The sequence below is a fragment of the Anabrus simplex genome, chromosome 13, assembly GCF_040414725.1.
Source record: "Anabrus simplex isolate iqAnaSimp1 chromosome 13, ASM4041472v1, whole genome shotgun sequence".
Classification (NCBI taxonomy): Eukaryota; Metazoa; Arthropoda; class Insecta; order Orthoptera; family Tettigoniidae; genus Anabrus; species Anabrus simplex.
In genome coordinates this window covers 80,204,243-80,217,740 of record NC_090277.1, presented here as the reverse complement: position 1 = coordinate 80,217,740, position 13,498 = coordinate 80,204,243, and the positions used below count along the sequence as shown (strand labels likewise).

The window sequence follows — 13,498 nt, the reverse complement described above, 5'->3', positions numbered from 1 at the left end:
AAATATCACAAAAGGATACAATAGGAAGATATCTAGGTTCTTGTTGATAAGGTATTAAACATAGCTAGAATATGTAGAGAGAAGAGAAAGTAGGCAGTAAGGAATAAGGAAAAGGGTGTTCATTCTGGAACTACGGAATGGGACGAGGATGGGGAATAAGGGAACTAATTCTGGTGACCTAAATAAACCATTACTGGGCAAGTTGGCAGTGTGGTTAGGGGTGCGTAGCTGAGCTTGCATCTGGGAGATAGTGGGTTCGAACCTCACTGTCGGCAGCCCTGAAGATAGTTTTCTGTGGTTTTCCATTTTCATACCAGGAAAATGCTGGGGCTGTACCTTAAGGCCACGGCTGCTTCCTTCCTGTTCCAGGCCTTTCCTATCCCACAATCTCCGTAAGACCTATCTGTTGGTGTGACGTAAAGTAAATAATAAAAAAAGAAATCTCTAGCTGCTTTAAGTCGGCTACTTTCCTCTGAGCAAGAAGAGATTTGAAGTTTAGTTTTGCAAGCACTTGGTTAGTGCTCCAAGTTGCGACAGGGCAGGGACCCTGGCTCTGACGATCGTACAGAAGATAGTACATGGTCAAGGTGGCGGAGATTTGAAGAAGCAGAAATGGACGAGACTGGAGAGGGTGTAATTCTCCTAAATCGCTGACTAAATTTACAAATATTATAAAACTGCATTTAACTTGAAAAATACGAAATGTCTGCATTTAAAATGGAAAATCTGAAAATTAATATTCATTAAATCAAATACACACTCGTCGGACCTTGTACTCACACTTGTTACCTGCTTACTTACACATACTTTATTTGAAGGGCGCCAGCTGCCACTCAGTGCAGCAATAATAGAACGAGAATCTTGACTATCTCTAGGGTGTGGGGTAATAAGCTTACTTTTGACAACATACCATATAAGTTCTGGGAAAAGATTGGCGTTCGGTTTCCCCATTAATTTTGAGGTTAAGATATTTTACTGTCATAGAAATAAAACTATGAATTCGTTTGATAGAACAAAATATATTCTTTAAATAATATATATATATATATATATATATATATATATATATATATATATTCTTTAAATAATATATATATATATATATATATATATATATATATATATAAATAGTCTTGTTGCGATAAAACAGATGAGAATATGAAATTGAGATTTCAACTGACAGAAACTAGGCATGAATTTGAATTCTTCTTGACCGGACATTTAACAATTTATACAAAATATTTCCCTCACTGATTCACTTGACTACCTTCAACACTTTGAGTGTAATTACGACGTAATCCTTTGATCTGGTGTTTACTGTAGATGTCACGCCTAACTTAGTGATACATCCTTGTGACTGCTTCTCCATATCATCTGACTTTGTAAGTCAATATGGTGTTACCTCATAGCAGGTCCAGGGTTGCCCTCTCTGACTCCATGGTAAGCCCTTGTGTCTGTCTTCCACTAAGTGACCAACTAACTTTGGCCTCGCTCTCAATGACCAATGATTAATGGCTCACTGAGTCTTCTCCATCTCTCGTTCACACTAGTTGACCGACCGACTGAGGCCTCTTCATCTAGTAGACTTCTTCACTGTTCAGCTTCAGTTTAACTAATGACTGACGCTACAATATGCATCCCCCTTTTATAGACGTTGGTTGACACAGCTACGTAATCTCCACAAATAACAATGACATACTCCCACAACGCCTCAAACTGTTGCATGTAATGGTGAAATCCCCTGGGGCGGCTGAGTCTCTGAGCGAATTGCTAAAAGCTCACGATGACGTAGCCATGACGTAGCAATGACTTGGCAGAATCGCCAATAGTGCAAAATATAACGTCGTATCCAACATCTGATATATAGCAATTCTTGCTGTACATGTATTGCGTGTTATTTTACACACACGTATACATGCATACATCTAAGTACAATCCTGCAAGCGACAAGCATTGTAAAATTGAATAAGAATTATAACAAAATAATAGTAATCTCACAGATAAAATAATACGGACATAATAATATCACAGATGCAATAATAATAAAATACAGATATTACCTTATAACGGGATTTGAACCGTTACAAGGGGTATTCATTCAACAATTGTTAGGATCCAGGAAATGTAGGATGTTCTGAGAGCATTTATTAACACAAATGCATAGAATGTGCAAAATACAAAATCTATTATATTACTCTAGTCCTAGTTTTGTTATTGATGTCTTTTACTGCAGATATTTGCTTAATATCATTCAGTGTTCATGCACAATTCACATACAATTTTCATTCGGGTAATGAAATATGTTTTGGCAGAACTTGTGATGACAACCCTGTGTTGCATATTATTACATGTGGAAGCTCGTAATTGGCTTGTTTACAATCGTCAGTCATTATGGCATCTGAATAAGTCATTCCAGATATAGCTGCGTTTCTTCAGTGAGAATTTGGAACGTGTTCTCGTAGGCCTTAGTGTTTGACAGGTGTATTTGCATTCTGATGTTTTCTATGAAGTTTCTTTTAGTAAGACATCTGTCAGTCTTGATAGTGCTGTCTTCCCAATACCCAGGATTAGTTCCATTTAATATGCTTCAACTTTCTCTAGCATTATTAGGTTAATTTTAAGCTTATCCCAAATTTTATGGATCCCACAAGTTGTTATTCGTGCTATAGCTCTTCTAAATAGTATCATTGCTGTTTTTATTGAAAGTTTTTTGTGGTTGTTGAATGTTGTAAATTGTTTTTATTGCTGATGTTCTCTCCTTGATGTGATTAAGATGCTAATGTTTGAAGAGTTAACTCAGGGATATTTGAATTTTGGTACACAAGAACTTCATTTATCCAGATTAAGCGGGACTGGAACTGAACCGGATTATCAAATCTGGATAATCCGAAAAAAACATAAATACAAATAAAAATATACCAACACTGTCTTATATTTAAGACTCTGTTGCAGGCACTAAAATGAATTTTTTGTTTTACATTTGTATAACGTTTGCACGCAGCATGATCACGAAGACTTACATCAGCTCTGCTGGTGTAGTTTGTCTGGGATTCTAAATAGGCCATCAGTTTGTTCAGCTGCATTGCTGCTGCCTTTCCGTGAATCATAGTTTCTTCTGATGTAGTGCGGTTTCATTTTCAAATTCACCATCACTCTCAAAGAAAAAGTTTCATAATCTGTCATTATGCCATAGCCTGAATTGTCATTTTTCAGTCAGTCATTTGTTCTAATCTACGTCCGAGCATCTGGGAATGCGTGAAAATGTCGAGGAACTCGGGAGAGTTCACAACTTCACAAACCTCGGTGGTAGATGCACAGATAGGCCATAGATGTTTCCAAGACCTTTTATAAAAAATACTGCTTTTTATAAGAGTTTAATCCTGATGTAAACAAATAGGCAGAGCACCTTGCCTATGCATGTGGACATGGATGTAGCTGATTGGAGAAGCAACCTTTGCACTCACTACTGAATGAGAGTTCGAAGAATAGTACGTCGCATTAATTTTTAGTTTCAAACCTTTAGAGTTTGGAAGGAGAGGGCATATAAGTCTCTGGTAAGACCCCAACTAGATTATGGTTCCAGTGTATGGGACCCTCACCAGGATTACCTGATTCAAGAACTGGAAAAAATCCAAAGAAAAGCAGCTTGATTTGTTCTGGGTGATTTCCGACAAAAGAGTAGTGTTACAAAAATGTTGCAATGTTTGGGTTGGGAAGAATTGAGAGAAAGAAGATCTGCTCGACTCAGTGGTATGTTTATTACAAGTGATGAAAATCATTTTTCGTCCGTATTGAAAGTTTCATAAACTGTATATAGGATAATATCTTCATGTTTATTTCCACCTATTCAATACATTACAAGAAGTTGGCATTTACTTTAAAACATTATTCAGATGAGACATGTTTTGCCTCTCACTGTGAGGCATCTTCAGTCATTATCAAAAACCTTATTATTTTACCAGGCATCTGGTTAAAGATAATCAAAAATCTTTGATTATAAGAGAGGTAAGATTTACGTTAGTTATAAACATGTTCATGAAGTAACTAAAAATCAAATATATTGATAAAAACATACGTAGTTCATTGTTGAAAAGGACTTGTTTGATTCTACTATAGTAAGAGAAGGTGGCTTGAAGCTGTAGTCGTTAATAGATGTCTAATAGATAGTGGAAGGCATAAAGTATCAGTTCTATGAGAATATACATTACATTCAAATGATACTAAAAACTAGTGGATTCAAAGGTAGTACATATAAAATGTTCAATGAAATAACTATAGATCTAATAAAATGATAAACACATGTGTAGTTCTTTGTTAATTAGGACGTCATTAGTATCCTAATAGCGCCTCACACAGCTTGTTAAATGGGCCTACAACGCCATAGGTAAGCACCAACATTTTCTCACTAACACTTAAACAAAACCTTCCCATGTTTTCTTTCATTTTTGTCAAAATTAACTACAGTTTTTTCTTCATTTCAGAACCATTCTATAACAACAATAATTCAACAGCTTCATCAAACTTCCATAATACTCTTCAATAGTATAAATTATTTACAATCAACATTTTATAAAATATATTGTCATCGAAGAACAACACAACAGCTCTCCAACCTTCACGTCAAAAAACCATACCAACGTTGAGAATTTCCACCCATCATCTCTGCAACTTTCTTTTTACAAATTAGGCCAACTATAAACATCTGGTGAACTTCTTGTCAACGCAATCTTGCCGAATAAATCTGAAATAACCTACGAAATGTTGACCAATAAATATCACGGACATACGCATGCCAACGTCAAGTAACTTTTGTCAAGCAATTGGAATGTTTTTCCTTCATATTTTTTATACTAAGCTGTATATTTTGACTTATATCTTTTTACCATATATTTAGCAGTTATTTGACCTACATTTCAAACTTTGACTACGGCTTTAAGCCATCAACTGTCTTTTATAGTCACATGACGCCTTCATTTTTAAATGTACCTCTTATGAATCTACCAGTTTTTATGTATCAATTGTTTGTATTATATATTCTCATTGAACTGATTTCATATGCCTTCCACTATGTATTAGACATCTATTAATGACTACGGCTTTAAGCCGTACAATCTTATGACGTCCTAATTAACAAAGAACTACATATGTGTTTATCATTTTATTAGATCTATAGTTATTTCATTGAACATTTTATATGTACTACCTTTGAATCCACTAGTTTTTAGTATCATTTGAATGTAATGTATATTCTCATAGAACTGATATTTTATGCCTTCCACTATCTATTAGACATCTATTAACGACTACGGCTTCAAGCCACCTTCTCTTACTATAGTAGAATCAAACAAGTCCTTTTCAACAATGAACTACATATGTTTTTATCAATATATTTGATTTTTAGTTACTTCATGAACATGTTTATAACTAAGGTAAATCTTACCTCTCTTATAATCATCAAACACATTTTTGAATATCTTTAACCAGATGCCTGGTAAAATAAGGTTTTTGATAATGACTGAAGATGCCTCACAGTGAGAGGCGAAACATGTCTCATCTGAATAATGTTTTAAAGTAAATGCCAACTTCTTGTAATGTATTGAATAGGTGGAAATAAACATAAAGATATTATCCTATATACAGTTCAGTGGTATGTTCCGAGCTGTCAGCGGAGAGATGGCGTGGAATGACATTAGTAGACGAATAAGTTTGAATGGCATTTATAAAAGTAGGAAAGATCACAATATGAAGATAAAGTTGGAATTCAAGAGGACAAATTGGGGCAAATATTCATATATAGGAAGGGGAGTTAGGGATTGGAATAACTTACCAAGGGAGATGTTCAATAAATTTCCAATTTCTTTGAAATCATTTAGAAAAAGGCTAGGAAAGCAACAGGTAGGGAATCTGCCACCTGGGCGACTGCCCTAAATGCAGATCAGTATTGACTGTATATTGAAGAGTACGTAATCAAATTAAAATATAGTTGTCATATATACTAGTATATATATGGATCTATTTTAATAAAATAGTGATTAAATGAGAAATGAAGGCATAAGGGGTGCTGTAATACTGGAAGTCTTCTCATAGTGGGGGAAGTCCCAAGCTGTATAGCGTGGAGATAAGGTGTTGCATCTTGTAGCAACAGTCGAGTCAGTATTCATAGTGAGAGAAATGGAGGAAGAGGTAGGATCACATGTAGTGAAGCACAAGAGGAAAACTGCTCAGGCACACAAGGAAAACCACTTAGAAGTGACCATAGGCAGTGCATTGTGAATGTGTTCAATAAACTAAGTGAACAGAATCCAGGTTTAGTCTTTTATTCAGATGTTTGCACTATTGTCGTATGCGATGCGCAGCCCTGTAGAGGTTTGTACTACATGCTCAGCAAATCACAACTTTCTTTGGAGGTGTCGACATATCCATGTTTACATCAGGATTAAACTCCCGTGAAGACATCAGGACATTTCACTAACTTGACCCCATGCAGATGTAATCATTTCAATTTATTTCATTTATTGATTTCAATACCAAAATGACACCATATTCCCCCTTTTCTTCAGTTTGCTGAGCAGCTGCTTCCTGTATAAGTCCTTGGTGTTTTCCAATACACCCTGGTCCATTGGTTGCAACAGAACTGTTACATTAGGTGGCAGGAATTTTACTCGGGATATCACCACTGACCAACTCTTCTACTCCTGGATGTGATGGCGCATTGTTAATGAACAAAATGGCCTTCAGTAGCAAAGCTTGTTTCACTGAAAACCTTTTTATGTTTGGCACTGTCTTCTTGGAACCAGCTTTTGAAAGTTCCATTCTCCATCCATGCATTCTGTTGGGATCTGCAAGAAACTGCCAAGGCAGATCGATTCACATTTTTAAGAGCACGGGAATTTTTTGATTCTCCTATTAACAGGAGAGAGAATTTGTCCAGATGCGTTGGAGCATGCCATAATTGTAATGCGATCATTACGTTTGCAACCTGTTGCTGATTCATCTAATTTAGATGCTAATGTCTTATTTGGTACCATGCGATAAAACAGCCCAGAGTCATCTGCATTATATCTGATTTGCTGTTAAGTTATCAGAGCAAATGCCCTGAAATTCTTTTAAGAAACTGTCAGCAGCAACTTTATCCCCTGAAAAACTTTCACCAGTCACTGAAAGCTGGCATATGCCATGACGAGCTTTCAACCTTTCCAACCAACCCTGACTTGCTGTGAAGTTAGGATCTCTTTTTTTCACTAAACCACATGAATGTCCAGATTCATTTCTAGCTTTCTTTCCTGTGGCACGATTCTCTAACCTATCTTCAGTCATCATTTTAAAGCAGAAGTCTTCAATTTCTTGTCTGTTTTTCTTCCAGTCACACAGTTGAAGTCTCTCCACCATACTTATACAGCAGTATTTTTCAAAAGTTTTGTCCACCCTGTTTAATGCTTCTAATTTTTTATCCATGGAAACCACTTCTGTTTTGAAGCCATTTCACGTTCAATCCAATACTACACAGGAAAATACTGTAACTGTGCGACGTGGTGTCAACCTTCAGCTACCGATGTGGTCTCTCACATACCGGATATCACTCATTCTCTTCCTCTTTGTCTTAAGCAATCACACAGCGGGTCATTGAGCAACGATGTGAACCCGAGATAACGTCTGCATTAGTGGAGTGTCGTAGACTCCAAGTCAGCAGGACAGTCATTGAAAAAGCAATTGAAGTGTCTAAACAATGTTTACAGAGTGGCGTAGCTCTGCATGCTGTGGCTTGTTAGTAGTGCGTTGCATTCAGAAGAGCATGGGTTTGAATTCCACCTTGGCCATCCTCAGAATGATTTTGTTCTCAATTCCAGGTGAATGTCAGGACAGTACCTTTGATAGACTGTGGCTGAATTACTTCAAATTCCTGTCCTTAACTATCCTTGGCAGAAAAGACTTGAAGAGTGAACACAATAAAAGAAATACTGTACAAGTAATTTTTTGTTTTCGATCCGCATAAACCGGAGATCGGGATTGAGGGCCGGATAAAAGTTCTTGTGTACTACTTCTAAGAGGATTATTTTGAAGGGTCGAGGTATCTTTCTGAAAGTCATTTTAGTTCTGTCATGATTTATTTGTAAGTCAATTTTTAGGGCTCATGAAATGATTCTGTTTAGTACCTTCTGAAGTTCTTCTGAACCTATTACCTAGTATTGCTGAACTGTCCTTAACAAGAGCATTTATAAGTAATAATAATAATAATAATAACTTAAATGTTTCCACCTTTTCAATACAATATATTCACAAGATTACAAAATTATACGGTACTAGTTTCGACCCATCTAGGGGTCATCATCAGCCGTATTGGAGCAAAGATCATTTGTGGCGAAATCCTAAGACAATATTATTATTTTATTATTTTTATTTTCGCCACAAATGATCTTTGCTCCAATACGGCTGATGATGACCCCTAGATGGGTTGGAACTAGTACCGTATAATTTTTTAATCTTGTGAATATATTGTATTGAAAAGGTGGAAACATTTAAGTTATTATTATTATTATTATTATTATTATTACTTATATATTGTTCAATACGGACCAAAAACATGAAATTCATAACCATCAAAGAGCATTTATGTCTGATGTCCGAAAACCTGTAAACCCGAGGAGTGACATAGCATGTGAGATGACCCTGTTTGTCTGAGACAAGCAACAATGTGAAGATGTAATGGTATAACATTCCTAATAACTAGATTATGTGCCAAAAGCCTGAATTAAATTCCAAACCTCTATACAGTGTCTATGGCATGAGGCCATACAACATTTGAAGACTATTTCTCAGTTGGATCAAGACTTGAAGCCTTGAGCAGACCCCCTTAGTGCTATTTGGCAGGAGTAAGCTATGTGGTGATGCAGAGTTTCACCTCCCTTCCTACTATCATCTCATGTCATTCATTTAATCTAACTCCTTTGAGGTTGTCAGGAAAGGCATTTGGTCACAATCTTGGTATGAAGATTCATCTTGCTTCATACTGAACCCCATAGAGAAACAGGACAACGGTTGGACATGTGTACTCCTATCAACTCAAGACAGGTCAGTCAGGAAAAACCTGTGCAATTGATCAGGATTATTTCCATAGAAAATTATCACAGAATTTATTTCTGCTATATCCAGATATAAAAAAAGCAGTCTGGCCATTTTGTTATTTGAGAAGTTGAATAAGATACTGACATTAGATCTTTCGACTCTTTCCTTAATCACATTGTAGTCAAGGTTCATGACTACCTTATTGATGTCCTTGTCAATTTCATTGTAGTGTAAAACAAAAGTTACAGGTTTCCACCTATTCATTACTGGCATTTATTCTAACCTTAGTTACATCTATTCGTTTTAAATTATATTGCTCAAATCGGAATATGAAATTTATTACGGTACCTATGAATATAATTTCATTGCAGTCGTGCATATTTGACAAAAATACCACCCTCATAACTGCAGTAATAGTTGTCGTGGTAACGTTTCAGTTCAAATTTTGTCGAAGCAGTCAATATTTTTAAAATGTCGAATGGTTTATTGGACTCGTAAAATCTGGTTTCTGAATTGCAGAGTATCTATAATTTTGTCTTATTTGGCATATACTGCAAGAAACCATAGCACCTTCGAAATCCTACGAACATTTAGTCTACTTACTATACGAATAATTCAGTTGACAATTATTGAAGCTTGTATTTCGTTTCCTATTAGCTGTGCTAACTTATCAAGTTGTCATTCTTCGAAGTGCTCACATCAATAAATAAAACCACTTGAGACTGAATACAGCTTTTAGGACAGGAATACCAGTGCTGTCTACCTTTCATAGTTCGTTAGTGTCTTCCTTTTTTCCACTCCAGTTGGGAACAAAACTCCAAAAAGATCCAATTTCTGTTCTCTTATTATTGCAGTCTCTCACAAATTTGGTGGTGGAGAGCAAATTGTCAAGGATATTAAAATCAAAGAATTTTAGAAATGCATAAAGTTCAGTTCTAGTTTCCCTTTCAACTCATTTTGGACTGGGACAAGTTTTTACTAATTTCTTGATCTAGTTTTGCCTGGTTCAATAACTGGTCAGTCTTTAAATAAAATCTGAAATTATGTCAGGTTCACCTGTTCCTGAATCCACTGATTGATCCATATCACTATTCTGTTCCTCCACCACAACTACAGATCTGTGATAGTTGTCCTTATGGAATTCATGTTGAATGTCTGGATCATCGGAAAGCTCTAGAAGAAATTAACGAATGTCTTCCATGGTTGGCAATCTTTAAAAACTTTTGAATGTTTGTTTAGATCAAGAACCAGTTCATAAACAAAAAGAATCTATATTTTAGGTAATGAAATAAATTGGCTGATGTGAAAAATATGGCAACATTCCTGGTGGGAAGTTATATGAATAATACATCACAGTGGACAAACTGCATGAATGAAACAAGCATACATTAACCCTTTACTGCATACTGTTGCCTCAGGGCAACATACAACTTTTTGCCAGTATAAATGGATAAAGATTGTGGGCAGAGGTAGTTTTACAGCACACCATCAACTGTACAGTCACACATACACCAGTGATGTCTTTTTAAAAAAAAAAAAATACATAACATGACAAAACAGCCCTACAACCAAAGGTACTCCTTTCACCCAGTCAATATCCACAGATACCAACCACAGTTTTATGTGGGCCCTCCCCATTACCACAGGCTTCAAAATGGAAAGGGGGAATTTCTTAAGAATGTTCGAAGGAATAAATTCCCATACAAATGGGATAGAACTGTTACAAATTGTAATGGTCATTTCTCAGTTGGACACTCTTATCCAACTTTATACTGGAAAAAACTTCTAAAATTTGTGAATTACTAGACCTTTGGTGTAACAGTCTGGATTTAGGAAAGGAATGAGAATTTCAGGCAATATAATTGTCATGGAAACAATTATAGAAGTACTTACAGTAAAAAGGTGATAAACTATATATTACAGCAATAGATTTAGAGAAAGCTTGATTCTGATGGTAGGGGGGGCATTGTTGTAAAGTTGGCTAGAATGGGGGTGTTAATTGAAATTAATACCATAGAAAACTACATTCAGAGGTTAAATGAAACATTAAAGTGAAATTTGACTTAATGGTGGGAGAGATCTTTTCAAATTTTGGGTGAAACCATGGGTGCAAATCACCTAACTTATTCTTTCTTGTTTAGGGCCATTAAAGACCCCCATCAAGTAACTAAAAGGCATTTCTGGAAGCTATTTTTTGCATTCCTTCTCTGGCTGCCTGTCTTCTCTCTTGTCCAGCTGCAGTTCTGCTTTTGCTCATCATGTAAGCCCTTAAAGTTGATCACTGATCTGAGTTTTGATTGGTTAGAGATGTTCTTGTGATTTGAGTCCCATGCTCTTACTTCCTTGAACCATTTATCTGAGACATTACGTCTGTTCTCCAATACATTAAAAGTCTGTTTCGTTAGTTGAGTTGCATCCACCCTTTATCTTTTTATAAGAGATATTTAGAAAATGAGGGAATGAGAACATGAGCTGATATCTTAACATTAAAGAAATTCCTGGTATGGTCTTCATATATATCATTCTTCTGCTATCTTTATTAGTTGATATGCAAAGAAGCAACATAAGAGCTGCTCATTTTGGTTTTTCTACCCTAAGAGGCCAACTAGGGTGAAAGTCCAGTGATAAATTGCTTTTCTTTTTAAATAGAACCTTTGACAATTGAAACCTGAAGTTTTAACAGGGAATGTACAGTACTTTGTTATTGTTGATAACATGACAGAAATTCAAATGATCCTACATGCATTGGCCATGATTCAAACCACACCAGCCTTTGTGAGGAGCCAGTGATTGACACTTTGCTACCTTACAAGGGCTGCACTTGGCTAGAAATAGGCACATTAAATTCATTAACTTATTTCTTACAATGTAAATTGAAAATGTGGGTTTCTGCTGTTCAGTTATTTTCTGCCTCCATTTCAAACTTGGGTATTGTTGCAGTGATTGCCTGGGAGAACTTTCCCTAAACTTCATGGCCTGTAATGTAGCCATGGCACTGGATGAACAGCATATGCTCATTGCCTGCCAGCCTGCCCAACTACAACACTGGGCATCTGCGGGACAGGATGCCCAGCACGTCCTATGTGTTAGAATGACAATGATACAGCCATTTAAAGCTACCCATTCAAGGAAGTTTATTTTATAATTTTGGTCAGGATATTCTTTCTAGATGGCCATTACCTTTATGAGAAATATATGAAGTGGAAGGGGCAGCAAATAAAATACTTAACCATTCAGGAATCTGAGTTGTGATGAACTTGTGGTATCTAGAACAGTGGATTGCAAAATATATTTTAAAATTTGCTTGCTGATGGATAAATTTTATAGTTACTGTTGGACAGGAAAGGGTCAGGAGGGGGAAGGAAGCACCTGTGGCTTTAATGAACAGGCCTAATGTTAGCCTGGTGTGAAACCATGGAAAATCATCTTAAGGGCTGCTGGTATTAGGGTTTGAAACCATTATCTCCTGAATGCAAGCTCACAGCTGAACAACTGTAAATGAAAGACCAACTTATTTGCTATTATTGTAATGGTGTGAATACAGTTAATAAGGGTAAAAGGTAATGTTGAGAATATTTATTTAAAATTTTTGATAAATATATATTTTCCTTCATATTTCTGGGCAATTCTCTCATCTTAAGCCATTTTAATAATTTTTAGGTGATTTTATAGGTCATTTTTTGGCACTTGATAGGTCATCAAAATATGGTCTCAGATTATGAATAATTGATGGATCTTGCATGTGACACTTGTCTAAATGAACCTTGATAGGTTTGTTTTTAGATTGGTGTTATTGTCTGGATGTATATTTTATTATTGATGTATCATTAATAGTGTAAATTGAAACAGCTGGAAGTATATTACACTGGAAGCAAAAATGTCTTAGTAAATATGGGTCCACAAATGAGCTGTTTGAGATATAATGTAGAATTTACCACAACTGACTTCTATGTACATTTATATAATACGTATTGAGGGATGTTCCACCATTCAACACTAATGCATAACTAAGTGAAAACTGGTTTAGATTCCCTTGGAATCATCAGTTTCTAGTAAATAGATAAATTATATTAACAAATCAACATGAAATCTGCCTTTAAATCTATTTACAAAGGTTAACAAGGGTTATGTCTGCCTCTGGTGTAGTTAATGAAATTAGGTACCACCCCTGGAGGCCTGGGTTAGATTCCTGGCTCTGCCATGAAATTTGAAAAGTGGTATGAGGGCTGGAATGGTGTCCACTTGCTGTTGGGAGGTCAACTGATTAGAGGTGGGTTTCTCAGCTCAGCCATCCTGGAAGTGGTTTTCTGTGGTTTCCCTACTTCTCCATGCAAATGCTGGGGTGGTACCTAACTTAAGGCCATGGCTGCTTCCTTCCCTTTTTGTCCAACTCTTCCAATCTAACAATCCTGCAAGCCCCTGTTCAGCATAGCAG

General features: G+C 36.1%; 1 long non-coding RNA gene across 1 annotated transcript in view; it reads left to right on the top strand.

The window, feature by feature from the left end:
- The window catches only part of LOC136884685 (uncharacterized), a 55,524-nt gene that overhangs the window by 39,855 nt on the left and 2,171 nt on the right, over nt 1–13,498 (top strand). The gene's annotated exons all lie outside the window — the stretch shown is intronic.